This window comes from Hemiscyllium ocellatum, unplaced genomic scaffold (assembly GCF_020745735.1).
Source record: "Hemiscyllium ocellatum isolate sHemOce1 unplaced genomic scaffold, sHemOce1.pat.X.cur. scaffold_1772_pat_ctg1, whole genome shotgun sequence".
Lineage (NCBI taxonomy): Eukaryota > Metazoa > Chordata > Chondrichthyes > Orectolobiformes > Hemiscylliidae > Hemiscyllium > Hemiscyllium ocellatum.
In genome coordinates, this window is record NW_026867874.1 from 76,000 (window position 1) to 95,240 (window position 19,241).

At 45.8% G+C, this 19,241-nt stretch overlaps 1 long non-coding RNA gene across 1 annotated transcript; it reads right to left on the reverse strand.

The window, feature by feature from the left end:
- Window positions 1-5,021: 5,021 nt before the first annotated feature.
- Window positions 5,022-17,361, reverse strand: LOC132810560 (uncharacterized). The gene is made up of 3 exons (XR_009642925.1): window positions 17,005-17,361; window positions 6,509-6,601; window positions 5,022-5,160 (listed from the first exon to the last, which is right to left on the reverse strand). It is a non-coding gene; the product is annotated as an uncharacterized LOC132810560 (long non-coding RNA).
- Window positions 17,362-19,241: the final 1,880 nt, after the last annotated feature.

Genomic DNA, 19,241 nt, shown 5'->3' on the forward strand with positions numbered 1-19,241 from the left:
GTGTCCTGTCACCCTCCTCTCATACCTATCACCATCACAATGCACCTGCATCTACTAATTGCCTTCCAAGCTCCCTTTCACCCAGCTCCACCCCCCACCCTCCCATTTATTTCTCAACCTCCTTCACCCTCCCTTACGCCCAATTTTCCTAATGAAGGATTGATGCCTGAAACGTCAACGCTCCTGCCCCTCGGATGCTGCCGACATGATGGGCTTTTCCAGCCCCACACTTTTCAACTCTCATCTCCAGCATCTGCCGCCCTCACTTTCTCTCACCCTCTCATAGTAAGAGTTGAAAGGTTTTTTTTCATTCTTTCTGGCATTATAATCAAGAACGTGATAACTTGTGGAATGGGGACAGAAATTAAACATTCCCTTGTGTAACATCAGGATGGAATGCCAAATCAAGTTTGGGGAAGTAACAGTGACAGTGAGTAACAGAGTGTCAGTTCTAGGAATAGAACTTGTTCTTGGGAACGATTTAGCAGGAAGCAAGTTGGGAGGGACACCTCTTGTGGTGGAGAAGACAAAGGAAGATGAGGGAATTGGTGAGTTAAAGGAATATTACCCAGGATATTTTCCAGACTGTGTAGTAACAAGATCCCACTGTCATAAGTTACAGCAGGAAGAAGAAATGAACTCAAAAGACAAATGAGTTGATGCTCAGTGAACTGACACCCTGTTTGATGTAACGGTGCAGGAAAAACCTGAACAGGCAGAGGATCAGGCAGAGCTGTTTAGTCCAGAAAGTCTAATGGACTTACAACAGATATATACACACACATTCACACACACATATACATGCGCACACACACAGAAAAGGAATCAGAATATATTGTTGAACGTTATTAACTTAAACATAGAATCATAAAATTAAAATGGAGACCATGATAGGTTACTGCAGAAGGGAAATGGTCCGAAGTGCACGAGATTGTGTTAGCAGTAATGTACAGTGTTACGGGTCGCACATAAACTCTCTGCAGGCGGTCACCTAGGTGTACAGAAGACTCAGGCTAAGGTACAGAAGCATTTCTAATGGCCTGGAATGCACAAGGACGCGGTTCATTTTTGTTGTACGTGACATACAGACCAAATGGTCGGTAAGTCACAGGCAGTACTAAAACAAGCACCTTTGTTGCCAATTCTTGCATTCGAGAAACCCTTCATGTGGGTTATGATTAATTGTGTAGCTCCCCTCTCTAAAGTAAAAGTGGAAACCAATATTTGCTGACCATAATGGATGCGTCTACCAGATTTCCAGAGGCAATTCCATTATTGGAGTGTTAAGGCAAAAATGAAGGTGGAGGGATTGGTAGCTTTCTTTACTCGCTGTGGACTGCCCAGAGAGATTCAGTCAGACCAAGGGTCTCATTTTATTGCTCAGCTGTTTGAGGAAGTCATGGATATCTTAGGCATACAGCACTTCAAATCAAGTGCGTCCCATCCTGAATCCCAGGTAGCCTTGGAAAGTTAGCATCAGACACTGAGGACCATGTTAACAGCGTACTGTCAGGATTACCCGAATGGTTGGGATAAAGGTGCCCCATTAAATTGTTTGCAATTAGAGATGCCCCAAATAAATCTACTCACTTTACTTCCTTTGATTTAATATTCGTACATGAAGTGAGAGGTCCTTAGAAACTAATTAAATATAAATTGACAGGACCAAAGTCGGAGATCTCACACTTGGATTATGTATCAGAGGTGAGAGAGAGATTAGACCGAGTAGGTGAGTTAGTTAAACAGCACATGAAGAGGGCACAGTGTAGAGTGACGCAGGTGGCAGATAAAAACTCTGAAACTTTGACGATTTCCCGTGGGGATGACGTATTAGTTTCGCCACCAGTGGTAAGAAAACCATTCAAAGCCAGGCCCCTTTCAAATTAAAAAAAAGTGTGAAGTCAGTTAAACTTCCTGGTAAAGATACCGGAGATGACAAAAAAACTTTGTCGAGTATTTCATCTGGATGAAAAATGCACCAGCCACATTTAACACTCAAGAATAGAGGGGTGGCCATATGAACAAATTGTGCAACTTATCTGTATGATGTAGTGATCTTCAGCAAGTGATTAAAAGCTCACATGTTACAGTTGGCAGAGCATGTTGAACGATTACAAGAAGCAAACTTGGTAATAAACAGAAAGAAAATGGAATTCGCGAAGGCGGAGGTGATGTTCTTGGGACATTATATTCGACATGGAAGATTGACCCCATGGAGCACAAAAACGAAGGGCTTTGAGGAATTTCCACGATCATCCTCGAAGAACGAGGTGCTTTGATTTTTGGAACTGAGTGGATTCTATCGGAAGTTTGTTCAAAACTTCAGCAGCGTCTTGGCAACACTGATGGATTTACTGAAGAAGAACACAGAATTGTGGTGGACAGAACAATGCCAGGAGGTATTTGAGAATTTTAAAGCAGGTTTAATCACTACACCAGTTTTAGCTGCACCAAATATTCTGAAACCCTTTGAAAATTGTGTTTGATGCTCGGGATATAGGGGTCAGAGATGTGTTGATATGGAAAAAGGTGATGGAATTGAATGGCTAATTGGCTACTTGTCGAAAAAACTCAATATCCAACAGAGAAAAAAAATAGAAAATCTCCATTATTGAACAAGAATTATTATGTTGCACACTGGCCTGACGATATTTTAATGTGTATATGACAAACAAATTGTCGGAGATGGTTGTGGACAACGACAAATCTCTCGCATTTTTTGGAATATTTAAAGACCAGAATATGAGACTATTTCATTGGAGTCTTACCTTACCAACTTTAAACTTACAAAGTGTTCATGCTGTGTCTCCTATAATGTGATAGCAGATATGTATTCGCGGATTTAAAGGAAAAAGTGTAGATAAGATTTGACTTATTCCAGTGTTGTATTGGTTTGCAGAATTAATATGAATGATATAACTGAGATTAACACTTTGGTATTTCATAAAATTGGGATTAAGAGTTAGAGGAAAACAAATGTTGACATCTTTTCATTCAGCTAGTTCATTTTATTTTCTGAAGCGGGGAGATGTTATGAAGACAAAAACATATATGGACACTTTAAAACAGATCGAGTTTTACTGAGTAGAAATTAAAGCCACAGATGCCAGCTGAAGGTCACACTGTTCCACATGTCACCATTAGCTGAGAAATGGATTCCTGAGTTTTGGTTGCTGTTTTGACAGCCATACAAATGTAACCAAAGAGTTTAAATAACACTCAGGATACCAGAAGCCAACAGAATTTGAATATTATTGTTTGGACGCCTGGAAAGCAATCAAATTATGAGAATTATTATATCATGGGGAGTATATAAACCCAGCATTTTGAACACTAGAGAGAGCTACTGCCATCCAACAGTAGATCAACTGCTGTAGAGCAGGAGTGCTAACTGACCATCTCAAACACACTCTATCAAAGACACATGTTCATGCAAACCTCTTTGCAATAAAAAAAATGAACCAAGGAGATCAGCAGCTGAAAGAGTGAATACAGCGGGGAAGATAGAGACTGTATGGTCTTGAGATTGTAATGTTTAATATGTGGGTTGTTGGAACAACATACTTTTTACAGAGTTCGAGTCAGATAGTAAGTAGCTAAGAAAAGAGGGGCTTGTATTTGTGAATAGCTGTTGTTTAGTGTTCACTAATAAAGTTAAGAAATAAACTTGTTAATCTTTGTTTAAATAGTGGAATGTAGGAGAATTGTGTCGCTCATATTTTAACAGATTACGAGGTGAGGCGAGCTTTTCTGGGTGTTTGGTTTTAATTAACAGAAGGGTTCGACTCCACCTTGTAAATGTCCATCCACGCTAACCCCATTTCCCTCCACCACAACTCCTATACTCAATGCTCTGACTGATTAAGGCAAATGTGTTAAATGTGTTCTGTACCGCACTGTCTGCATTCAACTTCACTTTCAAGGAACAATGTACCTGCAGCCTTATGTCCATTTGTTTCACAACACGCCCCAGGCCCTTACCATTAAGTGTATAATTTCTGCTCAGAAGCCTCCAGTCTGAAAAATATCCCTCTTCCTTCAAGCCAATTGTGATGAGCTTCTTCTGTATCCCATGTGACCGAACCTTACTAATCTGCCTACCAATCGGAATGTTATGAACACCTTGCTGAGGTCCATATAGACAATATCTACCAAACTGCCTTCATCAATCTTCTTTGTCACCTCTTCATAAAACTCAATCAAATTAATGACACATTAATGAGATCAGTCCTTGCCTTCCCAAACGTATGTAAATGCTATCCCACAGAATCCCTTCGAACAACTCACCCACCACTGACATCAGGCTCACCGGTCTATAGTTCCCCGGCTTTTTGGGTCACTGTTTCCTTTTCTAGTCCCACTCCCCCACTGCTCACAACAAATGTTAAATGTAACCAGGTCGGTGATATGGCCGATGATATCGGTCTCAGACTGGGTCAGGGTCAGTTTTAGGAACAAGTCAGGCTAGTTTCTGTAATCTGCTAAAACAACACGTTTACGATCCAGAGCAATGTTACTCCAACTATGATGGAAAGATGGATGGCAAACTGTTTGCGTATTGCAAATAAAGACTCGATATTTCCCATTCTAAAAACACTGACACACACACACAAACACACACACACACACACACACACACAAATCTGTGCAATTTCACGTTGAAAGAACCTTATCCAAATATTAGTGTAACTCATGACAAAAGGAAAAATTGAGATTGTCCAAAATGTGATTCTGCTTCTGAAGGTATTGTACTCACACAGCCGCTAGTAATGGGATTTTATCCTGGGAGAGTTGGATTTGGCTGAATTCCCTTTGCATTAGGCTGGCAGGAGGTTCCAGGTTAGCACAGTGGCTCAGTAGTTCACACTGTTCCATCACAGCATCAGGGACATGAGTTCAATTCCAGCCTCGGGTGACTATCTGCGTGGAGTTTGGATCTTCTCCCCTTGTCTGCGTGAGCTTCTGATGGGTGCTCCCGTTTCCTGCCACAGCCCAAAGCTGTATAATTCAAGTGGATTGGTCAAATAGTCCATCATGTTCCGCGATTTCTACTTTAGGTGCACTAGTCAGTGGTAACTGTAAGGGCATGGGAAGGTTACTCTTTGGAAAGTTGGTATGTACTTGTTGGGCCGAAGGGCTTGTTTCCACACTGCTGAGATTCTATAAAAATAAGAATGGTAACAATAACAGTAGAGTTTTGTTTTAGCTCGTACACGTTACTGTGATGAGGAATAATGAAGGAGAGAGAGTGCAATAGGCCGTTTCTTCTCGGGCAGGTGACATTTTCTCCCTCTCTGAGTTGAATCACACAATAATGTCATTCTCTCCCAAACTGGACCATGTGAGGTCTCCTTGTACATTGTCCAAACTATGTCTCCATCACATTCCCTGTTCCATGTCGGTGCATCATTGCTGCTGTCATACACAGAGCCATACCCTGAGCAGAAAATGGTCTCGGTCAATTTGAGGATATGTTTATATGGCCCTGCGTCATTAAAAAATAAAATGTTTAATGTATTCAGAATACATAGAACATAGAACAGTCCAGCACAGAACAGGCCCATCAGCCCATGATGTTGTTCCGGCCACTGATCCTCATGTAAGCACCCTTAAATGTCTGTGACCATATGCATATCCAGCAGTCTCTGAAATGTCCCCAATGACCTCGCTTCCACAACTGCTGCTGGCAACGCATTCCATGCTCTCACAACTCTCTGGGTAAAGAACCTGCCTCTGACATCCCCTCTATACTTTCCTCCAACCAGCTTAAAACTATGACCCTTCGTGTTAGCCATTTCTGCTCCGGGAAATAGTCTCTGGCTATCAACACTATCTATCTCTCTCATAATCTTGAATATCTCAATTAGGTCCCCTCTCCTCCTCCTTTTCTCCAATGAAAAAAGTCCGAGTTCAGTCAACCTCTCTTCATATGATAAGCCCTCCAGTCCAGGCAGCATCCTGGTAAACCTCCTCTGAACCCTCTCCAAAGCATCCACATCTTTCCTATAATAGGATGACTAGAACTGGACACAGTATTCCAAGTGCGGTCTAACCAAAGTTTTAAAGAGCTGCAACAAGATCTCACGACTGTTAAACTCAATTCCCGTGTTAATGAAAGCCAAAACACCATATACTTTCTGAACAACCCTGTCCACTTTGGTGGCCATTTTAAGGAATATATGTACCTGCACACCAAGATCTCTCTGTTCCTTCACACTGCCAAAAATCCTATCCTTAATCCTGTACTCAGCTTTCAAATTCGACCTTCCAAAATGCATCACATGGCATTTATCCAGGTTGAACTCCATCTGCCACCTCTCAACCCATCTCTGCATCCTGTCAATGTCCCGCTGCAGCCTACAACAGCCCTCTACATTGTCAATGACACCTCCAACCTTCGTGTCATCTGCAAACTTGCTGACCCATCCTTCAATGCCCTCATCCAAGTCATTAAAAAAATTACAAACAGTAGAGGCCCAAGGACAGAGCCCTGTGGAACATCACTCACCACAGACTTCCAGGCAGAATATTTTCCTTCCGCTACCACTTGCTGTCTTCTGCTGGCCAGCCAATCCTGTATCCAAACAGGTAACACAGATACCTGTGTTAAAATGAATGTTTTATTTTAACAAATACATAAATTGCTGGAAAAGCTCGGCAGGTCTGTCAGCATCCAGATGACTTTTACATGATGGAGTTGTACCAGCCTCCACCACTTCCTCTGGCAGCTCAGTCCATACACGCACCACCCTTTATGTGAAAAGGTGCCCCTTAGGTCTCTTCAAAATCTTTCCCCTCTCACTTTCCACCAATGTCCTCTAGTTTTGGACGCCCCTAACCTGGGGAAAAACCTTGACTACAAACCCTATCCATGACCGTTCTGATTTTATAAACCTTTACTGCTGTGAAATGTGACTTCAATCAACAAGAATGGCTGTACTTCCAATAATCCCGGGCCGAAATGCTGAAATGCAACACCGACACCTGTTCTTTCTCCATCAAGCCACAATTATAAAACCACTTTAATCGGTTTGTTCAGATATATTAGGTGACACTTCTTTGGGATTTACACCTAGACCTTTGTGCCCAGAGGTAGGGACACGAACACCACTCGGCAATACCCATAAAGCTGTAACAGTATTCTACATAGAACATAGAACATAGAAAGATACAGCGCAGTACAGGCCCTTCGGCCCTCGATGTTGCGCCGACCGAATCCTACCTAACCTACACTAGCCCAATAACTTCCAAATGCCTATCCAATGCCCGCTTAAATGACCATAAAGAGGGAGAGTTCACCACTGCTACTGGCAGGGCATTCCATGAACTCACAACCCGCTGTGTAAAGAATCTACCCCTAACATCTGTCCTATACCTACCACCCCTTAATTTAAAGCTGTGTCCCCTAGTAACACCTGACTCCATTAGCGGTAAAAGGTTCTCAGTGTCGACCCTATCTAAACCCCTAATCATCTTATACACCTCTATCAAATCTCCCCTAAACCTTCTCTTCTCCAATGAGAACAGCCCCAAGTGCCTCAGCCTTTCCTCATAAGATTTTCCTACCATTCCAGGCAACATCCTGGTAAACCTCCTCTGCACTCGTTCCAATGCCTCCACATCCTTCCTATAGTATGGCGACCAAAACTGCACACAATACTCCAGATGAGGCCGCACCAGAGTCTTATACAACTGCAACATGACCTCAGGACTCCGGAACTCAATTCCTCTACCAATAAAGCCCAGTACACCATATGCCTTCCTCACAGCACTATTTACCTGGGTGGCGACTTTCAGAGATCTGTGTACATGGACACCAAGATCCCTCTGCTCATCCACACTACCAAGTAGCCTACCATTAGCCCAGTAATAGAACATAGAACATAGAAGGATACAGCGCAGTACAGGCCCTTCGGCCCTCGATGTTGCGCCGACCGAATCCTACCTAACCTATACTAGCCCAATAACTTCCAAATGCCTATCCAATGCCCGCTTAAATGACCATAAAGAAGGAGAGTTCACCACTGATACGGGCAGGGCATTCCATGAACTCACAACCCGCTGTGTGAAGAATCTACCCCTAACATCTGTCCTATACCTACCACCCCTTAATTTAAAGCTATGTCCCCTAGTAACACCTGACTCCATTAGCGGTAAAAGGTTCTTAGTATCTACCCTATCTAAACCCCTAATCATCTTATACACTTCTATCAGATCTCCCCTAAACCTTCTCTTCTCCAATGAGAACAGCCCCAAGTGCCTCAGCCTTTCCTCATAAGATTTTCCTACCATTCCAGGCAACATCCTGGTAAACCTCCTCTGCACTCGTTCTAAAGCTTCCACATCCTTCCTATAGTATGGCGACCAAAACTGCACACAATACTCCAGATGAGGCCTCACCAGAGTCTTATACAACTGCAACATGACCTCAGGACTCCGGAACTCAATTCCTCTGCCAATAAAGCCCAGTACACCATATGCCTTCCTCACAGCACTATTTACCTGGGTGGCAACTTTCAGAGATCTGTGTACATAGACACCAAGATCCCTCTGCTCATCCACACTACCAAGTAGCCTACCATTAGCCCAGTAATCCATCATCTTGTTATTCCTACCAAAGTGAACGACTTCGCACTTAGCTACATTGAATTCCATTTGCCACATTTCCGCCCAGCTCTGCAACTTATCTATATCCCGCTGTAACCTACCACTTCCTTCCTCACTATCCACAACTCCACCGACTTTTGTGTCATCCGCAAACTTGCTTACCCAGCTATCAAGTCCTTCCTCTAGATCATTTATAAAGATAACAAAAAGCAATGGTCCCAAAACAGATCCTTGTGGTACACCGCTAGTAACTGCGCTCCAAGATGAACATAATCCATCAACTACTACCCTCTGTCTCCTTCCAGCCAGCCAATTCCTAATCCAAACCTCTAATGTATCCTCAATGCCATACCTCCGAAGTTTTAGCATTAGCCTACCATGGGGAACCTTATCGAACGCCTTACTAAAATCCATATACACAACATCTACTGCTTTACCCTCATCCACTTCCTTAGTCACCTTCTCAAAGAACTCAATAAGGTTTGTGAGGCACGACCTGCCCTTCACAAAACCATGCTGGCTATCCCTGATCACGTTATTCCTACCCAGATGTTCATAAATCTTATCCCTTACCATTCTCTCTAAGACTTTGCCCACCACTGAAGTCAGACTCACTGGCCTATAGTTACTAGGGCTATCCCTACTCCCTTTCTTGAACAATGGGACCACATTCGCTATCCTCCAGTCCTCTGGTACTATTCCCGTTGACAATGACGACATAAAAATCCAGGCCAATGGCTCTGCTATCTCCTCCCTAGCTTCCCATAGGATCCTGGGGTAAATGCCATCAGGCCCAGGAGACTTATCTATATTCATCCTTTCCAATATTCCCAAAACCTCTTCCCTGCATATTTCCAGGGCATCCATTCTAATTATTTGTGATTCCATATTCACATCAGCAACAGTGTCCTGTTCCTGAGTGAATACTGATGAAAAGTACTGATTTAATGTCTCTCCAATCTCCTCCGCCTCCACACACAACTTCCCACTACTATCCTTGACTGGACCGATACCTACCCTAGTCATCCTTTTATTCTTGACATACCTATAGAAAGCCTTTGGGTTTTCCCTAATCCTACCAGCTAAAGACTTTTCATGTCCCCTTCTCGCTTCTCTTAGCTCCCTCTTTAGCTCCTTCCTGGCTACCTTATAACTCTCAATCGCCCCAACTGAACCTTCACGCCTCATCTTTACATATGCCGCCTTCTTCCCTTTCACAAGGGACTCCAATTCCTTACTAAACCACGGCTGCCTCACAAGGCCCTTTACACCATGCCTGACTGGTACATACCTATCGAGGACACGCAGTAGCTGCTCCTTGAACAATCCCCACATCTCATTAGTGTTCTTCTCTTGAAGCCTGTTTTTCCAATCCACACATCCTAAGTCATCTTCTTGTTACTCCTACCAAAGTGAATGACTTCACACTTAGCTACATTGAATTCCATTTGCCACATTTCTGCCCAGCTCTGCAACTTATCTATATCCCGCTGTAACCTACCACTTCCTTCCTCACTATCCACAACTCCACCGACTTTTGTGACATCCGCAAACTTGCTTACCCAGCTTTCAAGCCCTTCCTCTAGATCATTTATAAAGATAACAAAAAGCAATGGTCCCAAAACAGATCCTTGTGGTACACCGCTAGTAACTGCACTCCAAGATGAACATAGTCCATCAACTACTACCCTCTGTCTCCTTCCAGCCAGCCAATTCCTAATCCAAACCTCTAATGTATCCTCAATGACATACCTCCGTAATTTTAGCATTAGCCTACCATGGGGAACCTTATCGAACGCCTTACTAAAATCCATATACACAACATCTACTGCTTTACCCTCGTCCACTTCCTTAGTCAACTTCTCAAAGAACTCAATAAGGTTTGTGAGGCACGACCTGCCCTTCACAAAACCATGCTGGCTATCCTTGATCACGTTATTCCTATCCAGATGTTCATAAATCTTATCCCTTACCATTCTCTCTAAGACTTTGCCCACCACTGAAGTCAGACTCACTGGCCTATAGTTACTAGGGCTATCCCTACTCCCTTTCTTGAACAAGGGGACCACATTCTCTATCCTCCAGTCCTCTGGTACTATTCCCGTTGACAATGACGACATAAAAATCCAGGCCAATGGCTCTGCTATCTCTTCCCTAGCTTCCCATAGGATCCTAGGGTAAATGCCATCAGGCCCAGGAGACTTATCTATTTTCATCCTCTCCAATATTCCCAGAACCTCTTCCCTGCATATTTCCAGGCCATCCATTCTAGTCATTTGTGACTCCATATTCACATCAGCAACAGTGTCCTGTTCCTGAGTGAACACTGATGAAAAGTATTGATTTAGTGTCTCTCCAATCTCCTCCGCCTCCACACACAACTTCCCACTACTATCCTTGACTGGACCGATACCTACCCTAGTCATCCTTTTATTCCTGACATACCTATAGAAAGCCTTTGGGTTTTCCCTAATCCTACCAGCTAAAGACTTTTCATGTCCCCTTCTCGCTTCTCTTAGCTCTCTCTTTAGATCCTTCCTGGCTACCTTCTCACTCTCTATCGCCCCAACTGAACCTTCACGCCTCATCTTTACATATGCCGCCTTCTTCCCTTTCACAAGGGATTCCAATTCCTTACTAAACCACGGCTGCCTCACAAGGCCCTTTACACCATGCCTGACTGGTACATACTTATCGAGGACACGTAGTAGCTGCTCCTTGAACAATCCCCACATCTCATTAGTGTTCTTCTCTTGAAGCCTGTTTTTCCAATCCACACATCCTAAGTCATGCCTCACTGCATCATAATTTCCCTGCCCCCAGCTATAACTCTTGCCCTGCGGCTCACACTTATCCCTCTCCATCACTAAAGTAAAAGTCACCGAGTTGTGGTCACTGTCCCCGAAGTGCTCACCTACCTCCAAGTCTAACACCTGGCCTGGTTCATTACCTAGAACCAAATCCAGTATAGCCTCACCTCTTGTTGGCCTGTCTACATATTGTGTCAGGAAACCCTCCTGCACACATTGGACAAACACCGACCCATCTAATGAACTCGAGCTATAGCTCTCCCAGTCAATATCTGGGAAGTTAAAGTCCCCCATAACAACCACCCTGCTACCTTCACTCTTTTCCTGAATCATCCTCGCAATATTATCCTCTACTTCTCTAGGACTATTAGGAGGCCTGTAGAAAACACCTAACAGGGTGACCTCACCTTTCCTATTTCTAACCTCAGCCCAAACTACTTCAGATGGCAAGTCCTCTTCCATCGTCCATTCTACTGCTGTAATACTATCTTTGACAAGTAATGCCACACCTCCTCCTTTTTTACCCCCATGTCTGATCCTACTAAAACATTTAAACCCTGGAACCTGCAACAGCCATTCTTGTCCCTGTTCTACCCACGTCTCTGTAATGGCCACAACATCGAAGTCCCAGGTACCAACCCACGCTGCAAGTTCACCTACCTTATTTCTTATACTTCTGGCATTGAAGTATACACACTTCAATCCACCCTTCTGTTTACAGGCACCCTCCTTCGAGATCGCTGCATTATTCATAACCTCCCTACACTCAAGGTCCTGTACCCTAAAGCTACAGTCCTGGTTCCCATGCCCCCACGGAGTTAGTTTAAACCCTCCCAAAGAGCACTAGCAAACCTCCCCCCAAGGATACTGGTGCCCCTCAGGTTCAGGTGTAGACCATCCTTTTTATAGAGGTCCCACCTTCCCCAGAAAGAACCCCAGTTGTCCAGAAACCGGAATCCCTCCCTCCTGCACCATCCCTGTAGCCACGCATTTAACTGCTCTCTCTCCCTATTCCTCGACTCTCTATCACGTGGCACGGGTAACAAACCAGAGACAACAACTCTGTTTGTTCTAACTCTGAGCTTCCAACCTAGCTCCCTGAAAGCCTGTCTGACATCCTCACCCCTCTTCCTACCTATATCGTTGGTGCCAACGTGGACCACGATCTGGGGCTGCTCCCCCTCCCCCTTAAGGACCCGGAAAACACGATCAGCGACATCACGTACCCTTGCACCTGGGAGGCAACATACCAAACGTGAGTCACTGTCACCCCCACAAAACCGTCTGTCTGTACCCCTCACTATCGAGTCCCCAAGAACTATCGCTCTACCTTTCTCCACCCTTCCCTTCTGAGCAACGGGGCCAGGCTCCGTGCCAGAGGCCTGAACCTCGTTGCTTGCCCCTGGTAAGTCATCCCCCCCACAAGTATCCAAAACGGTATGCTTGTTCTTGAGGGGAATGACCGCAGGGGGTCCCTGCACTGGCTTCCTCCTCCCACTCCCCCTCACTGTCACCCATCTATCTTGAACTTTCGGAGTAACTACTTCCCTAAAGCTCTGATCTATGACCCTCTCTGCCTCCCGAATGATCCGCAGTTCATCCAAATCCAGCTCCAGTTCCCTAACACGGGCTTGGAGGAGCTGGAGATGGGTGCACTTCTTGCAAGTGTACTCAGCAGGGACGCTAATGGCTTCCCACACCTCATTCTCCTGTATGTTTGTTCATCAGCCTGTTCTGTCATACTGTGACATACCTCTGCAACAGGCAGGACTTCAATCCAGGCCTTCTCGTCCAGAGCTAGGAACACTACCACACAAGTTCAGGAATTGGAATCAAACCCAGAGCTCTGGCTCAGAGACACGGACACTGCCCACTATACTACCATACCCAGATTTTGGGTCATATTTTAGTGCCCTCTTCCAGCTCAGTGTGGATTGATTATAATCAGGTTACTATTACTGAATTACAAAAAACACTTTGTATTATTAAACAAATGCAAGATATTTGTCTCAACTGTAGGATATTGAGTGTACTTGCTGAATATTGAAATTAACTATGAACATCTTTAATCGCTATTATCTGTAGTCTGCAATATTAGGGAAACAAATCCCGCAGAAACACTCTGCCCAATGAAGGGTCTCAAATAGATGTTTATTACTGAACACCAGAGGCGAAGGAAGGGATTAATTTCTGACCCCAAAACACCGATCAATCTTACCCACCTCTAACATGTGTCTGCCCTCTGCCTAAAACCATGAAATGATACCAGGCCGCTGATTACTGTCCAGCCTCTCCTCCCGAACGACTGTGTCTGCAATCTGTCCCTCCTCCCTCTAACCACACAAGGCAACCCAAGCTCAGGGTCTTTGTGAAAATCATGGCAAGAGTGTGCAGGCCTCCTGGAGAGGGGTGGGCATTTTAAAATTGAAGGGGGAGGGGGAGATGGCAGTCATATCGCACACTGGGCTGAGGGGTGGCAGATGGAGGATAGTCTGGATTAATGCCAGGCATTGGATTTGGTAAATCAAACAAGAACAGGGCCTATACAATTAAAAGTAGGGTCTTTTGGTGGTGTTGTAGTACAGAGACCTAGGCCGTCATGTTTAATTCTTTAAAATTTGCATCTGATATAGAAAGTGGCTAAGAAGGTGTTTAACACACTTGTCTTCATAGGTCAGACCTTTGAGTATCGGAATTGGGACGTCATATTGAGGTTGTACAGGACATTGGTGAGACCTCTCCTGGAATACTGTGTCCAGTCTGGTCATCCTGCCCACTCATTCCATAGGCACACCACCCTCTGGGTGAAAAAGCTGCCCCTTACGTCACTTTTAAATGTTACCCTCTCACCTTAAGCCTATGTCCTCTAGTTTGGTCTCCCCCGTACCCTTAGCAAATACCTTGACTATTCTCTTTGATATTATTGACCTTGATATTATTAAGCTGGAGAGGGTTCAGAAGAGTTTAACCTGGATGTTGCTGGAAATGGAGGGATTGAGCTATAAGGAGAGGCTGAATAGGCTGGGACTTTTTTCACTGGAGAGTATGAGGTGGAGGGGTAACTTTGCAGAGGTTTATAAAATGATGAGGGGTACAGATAAGCTAAAGGGCTGATGTCTTTTCCCGAGAGTTGGGGATTCAAAACTGAGGGATATTTTGAGGCGTGAGGAAAAAGATTTACAAAAGTCAGGAGAGGTAATTATTTCAGACAGAAGCTGGCGTGTGTGTGGAATTAACTTCTAGAGGAACTGGTGAAAATAGGGACAGTTACAATGTTTAAAGGACATTTAGATCAGTACATGGATAAGACATCAGTTTGGATGGTGCTGTGAGCAGCTGCCCTCTCCCTCCCCCTCTCTGAGTGAATCCCTGTTGGTTTTCACCCTCTGCCAATGCCTGTGCAGTGGCGTGTGGAGGCCAGCAGAGGGTGGCATTGCATCACTTTCAGCACCACAGAGACAGCCAGACCTGCCCCACACAGAGACACACAGATACACACACAGCAATTGTTAGGGCACAGTGTGAAGCTCATCTGGTAAGTTAAACTAAACTAAACATAAAGAAATGCTCAAGTTACCTTGTAAACTGTTGAAATATGAGTGATAGAGAACTCCCAAATTCCAGTGTTTAAACAAAAAATATCAATGTATTTTTTTAACTCTGAAAGTGAACATTTTACATCAACTATTCACAACTCTGGGACCCTCTTTCTCCTAACTGCTTATTACCATACTCCAACTCTACAGCAATATACTGTTTCAATGAGACACTTATTAAAATTACATAAACGTAATTTCAAAACCACACAGCAGCTGTTGTTTCATCTGACCTCACACCAATCTCCCTTTTTCCCATCTTTCCTGGGAAGACTGGCTCATGTTACAGGATGCTATCGAAGTGTCTACATTTCAGCATTCTGACACCTGGGAACACATCCTTCCATGACACTGTCTCTCAGTCTCCCCCTCTCTGTCTATACCCCAAACCCCTCCCATGTGGTGATATTTAAACTGATACCCCTGCCATCTCTCTCTGGCAGTGATGTTCACACCCACAGCACCCCCTTTTCTTGGCACAGTGGGGATATGGAGCTGGAAATGGGTGGGAGCTGCACATCCTGTCACTTACAGCATGGGCTGCAAGCTTCCCCACACTGGGCAGGGATCTAACAGTGTTACTGGGTAATGCACTGGGGTGGTGTACACAGTCCTACATGGTGGGAGGGTAACTGCTCCTGGGTTACAGATCAATGCACTGGGGTGGGGTACACAGTCCTACATGCTGGGAGGGTAACTGCTCCTGGGTTACAGATCAATGCACTGGGGTGGGGTACACAGTCCTACATGCTGGGAGGGTAACTGCTCCTGGGTTACAGATCAATGCACTGGGGTGGGGACACAGTCCTACATGCTGGGAGGGTAACTGCTCCTGGGTTACAGATCAATGCACTGGGGTGGGGTACACAGTCCTACATGCTGGGAGGGTAACTGCTCCTGGGTTACAGATGAATTCACGGGTGATCACTGCACAGGTCTCTGTGCTGGTCAGACTGTCTGGTTGAGGTTTATAGATAATACAATGATGTGGTTAGTGCAGCTCCCCGTGCTGGATGGATATGTAGCCTGTGCACAGTACATCATGTTGGTGGGGTGGGTAGGGGTGAAAGGTGATGGACAGGTCACGGAGTTTCCCGGAAGTTTCCGTCTCTGACATTCTATAACTGCCATTCCCCGGAACGTTCTGCCCCTGACATTCTATAACTGACATTCCCCGGAACGTTCTGTCCCCTGACATTCTATAACTGACATTCCCCGGAACGTTCTGTCCCTGACATTCTATAACTGACATTCCCCGGAACGTTCTGTCCCTGACATTCTATAACTGACATTCCCCGGAACGTTCTGTCCCTGACATTCTATAACTGACATTCCCCGGAACGTTCTGTCCCTGACGTTGTTTGTTTGTGAACGGCCGGACGTCAGTGAATTGAACAAACGATAAGATCCCGAGGGAAGAGATCCCGTTCCAGGGAGAAGGAGACACTGTTCCGAAGGCCCCTCAGGCAGTTAAAGGGGTGAATACGTTTTCCCTGCGTTTACATTTCTCCACGACACAGGATCGACCACAATTTAGACCAAAATACAGAAATTCCCAAACTCCGTTTGTCTTCAGGAAACTGGGAGAGAATCCTTCAGGACAGCAACGTTCCCACCCTCCGTATTAGGAACTGGGAAGGAGTGACCTGGGTCTACTCTCGAGTGATCGAGTGTGTGGGAATGTTCTAGAAACCATCTGTCCTTATGGATGTGTCTCTGTGTGTTTGGGGAGGGAGGGTTTCTTGTGGTTTATGTCACATTTTTGTCAGTAATTCCGACCTTCCCATTTGTTATTCCAGCTCCAATTATTTTAATAAATCCCTGAATACAGGGACACATTTGAAAATCTCACTGGGTCCCCGATCAAACGGGTCCCTTTGCCTCCAGGCTGATGGATAATGGGTTTGTTTTCCTTCCTCACAGTTAACGTAGTGACCATCTACGTCCTGCTTTATAAAGATTGTGGATTGTCTCCATGTGTCAGACGTTACCTGGGGGCCATGGCAGCGGCGGATCTCCTGGTCATTATCCTCGACCTGATCCTGAGACACATTCCCATTGTTTATCAGGAACAGTTTTATTTCCTGAGGGACTCCGTCCCCGTGTGTAATATCCACGCCGTCCTGCTTTATGCAGCCACTGACTGCTCTGTCTGGTTCACCGTCACTTTCACCTTTGATCGGTTTGTGGCCATTTGTTGCCAGAAGCTGAAAAGTAAATATTGCAGTGAGAAAACGGCGGCTGTGGTTCTGGGAGCAGTGACTGTGCTGAGCTGTTTAAAGAACATTTCCTGGTATTTTATGCTCACGGCTCGGTATTGGCTGGGGAACGCCCCCTGGTTTTGTGATGTAACAGACGCTGTTCTAGTCTCCAGTGTCTGGGTCACAATCGAGTTCCTCCACCACATTCTAACCCCGGGTGTCCCATTTCTCCTGATTCTGCTGCTCAATGTTCTCACCGTCAGACACATTTTAGTGACCAGCAGAGCCCGCAGGAGACTCCGCGCTCACACCAATGGGGACGCTCAGTCTGACACTGAAATGAGAAACCGAAAAAAATCCATCATTTTACTGTTTGTGATCTCGGCCAATTTCATCCTGTTATGGTCAACGTTAATGCTGTATTCTATATGGAGACGGATGTGGTATATTGGGTATGAGTCTGTGTATCTCGATGACTTTGTGCAGGAATTGGGCTTCATGCTGCAGCTCCTCAGTTGCTGCACAAACACCGCGATTTATGCCGTGACCCAGACTAAGTTCAGGCAGCAGCTGAAGAATGTGCTGAAATATCCCTTCACCCAAATCCATCCATCCATCAAATTCCCTCATTAATCACACCATCAGGGATTTTCTCATTTCAGTTCAGTGTTTCAGCGATGGAGCAGCCTGTCGCTATGGTAACAGACTGAGGGGAGCGCTGGTTTGTCCATCCTTATCCCACAGGGGGGTTACAGGGAAACATTTCAATGTTTCTCACAACGCAGGGGCCAGTGAGAAAAGGCACCATCCCACTGACTGTATCCATCACTTCCATTTGTAACCAATAAAAATGCTGATTACAGCGTGCCGAGCAGCAGAGGGACCGATGTTGTTGTGTGTCTTTGTGTTGGAGAAGCTGAGCTGGAGAGAGACAGACTCAGCCCCAAGTCCTGGTCCTCAGGGAAGGGGAGGGCACCGCGCCCTGAGCTCAGGAGCTGGGTTAACTCCCTCTGTCCCCCCCACTTTCCCTGGCCTCCCCATTACCTCTCCCCTACTCTTTCTCCTCAATTCTCTCTCTCTCTCTCTCACTCTCACTCTTTCTCACACACACTCTTTTTCACTCTCCCCCCACCTCTCTCTCACACACAACCACCCAACCCCGGTTTCTCCACCCGCCTCCACTCTTTCCTCTCCCCCCCTCTCTCTCATGCGTCGCTGTCTCCCTCCCACAAATCCATCTCTACCCCATTTTCGCCACCTCCCACATCTCACCCCCACCCCTCACACGCAGCCTCACCCCAAACATCCCCAGTCTCTGGGTCAGAGGGAGAGCGAAGGACCGGGGAGACAGAGTATGTCAGAGAGACAGGGAGGGAGGGACAGGAGGGAGACAGATTCCGAGGGAAAGAGAGGGAGGTGGGAAGAGAGAGACACCGAGGGAGGTGGAGAGCGAGAAGGGTGACAGACAGAGAGAGGTGAGAGAGAGAGGGGGGGGAGAGAGAGAGAGGGGGAGGGGGACGAGAAAGAGAGAGAGGGAGGGGGACGAGAAAGAGAGAGAGGGAGGGGGACGAGAGACAGAATGGGAGGGCAGGCGAGATCGAGAAAGGGAGGTGGACGAGAGAGAGAGAGAGGGTGGCGAGAGAAAGAGACAGAGATGAGCAAAAGAGTGTGGGAGTGAGAGAGAGTGAGAGGGAGGGGGATGAAACAGGGAGGTATCGAGAGACAGAGGGAGGGGGACAAGAGAGAAAGGGAGGGGGTGACAGAGATGGAGGGGGGGCGAGAGAGAGGGGTGGGGATGAGAGAGAGGAGGGTGACGAGAGAGAGGGAGGAAGGGGGTGAGAGAGAGAGAGTGAGGAGGAGAAAGAGAGAGGGGGAGAGAGAGGGAGGGGGTGAGAGAGAGGTGGACGGGAGAGGGAGGGGGCGAGGAAAGGCGAGAGGGAGGAGGGTCGATAGAAATAGAGAGGGGGGCAAGAGAGTGAGAGGTAGGGGGTAGAACCAGAGAGGGTGGGGGCAAGAGAGAGGGAGGG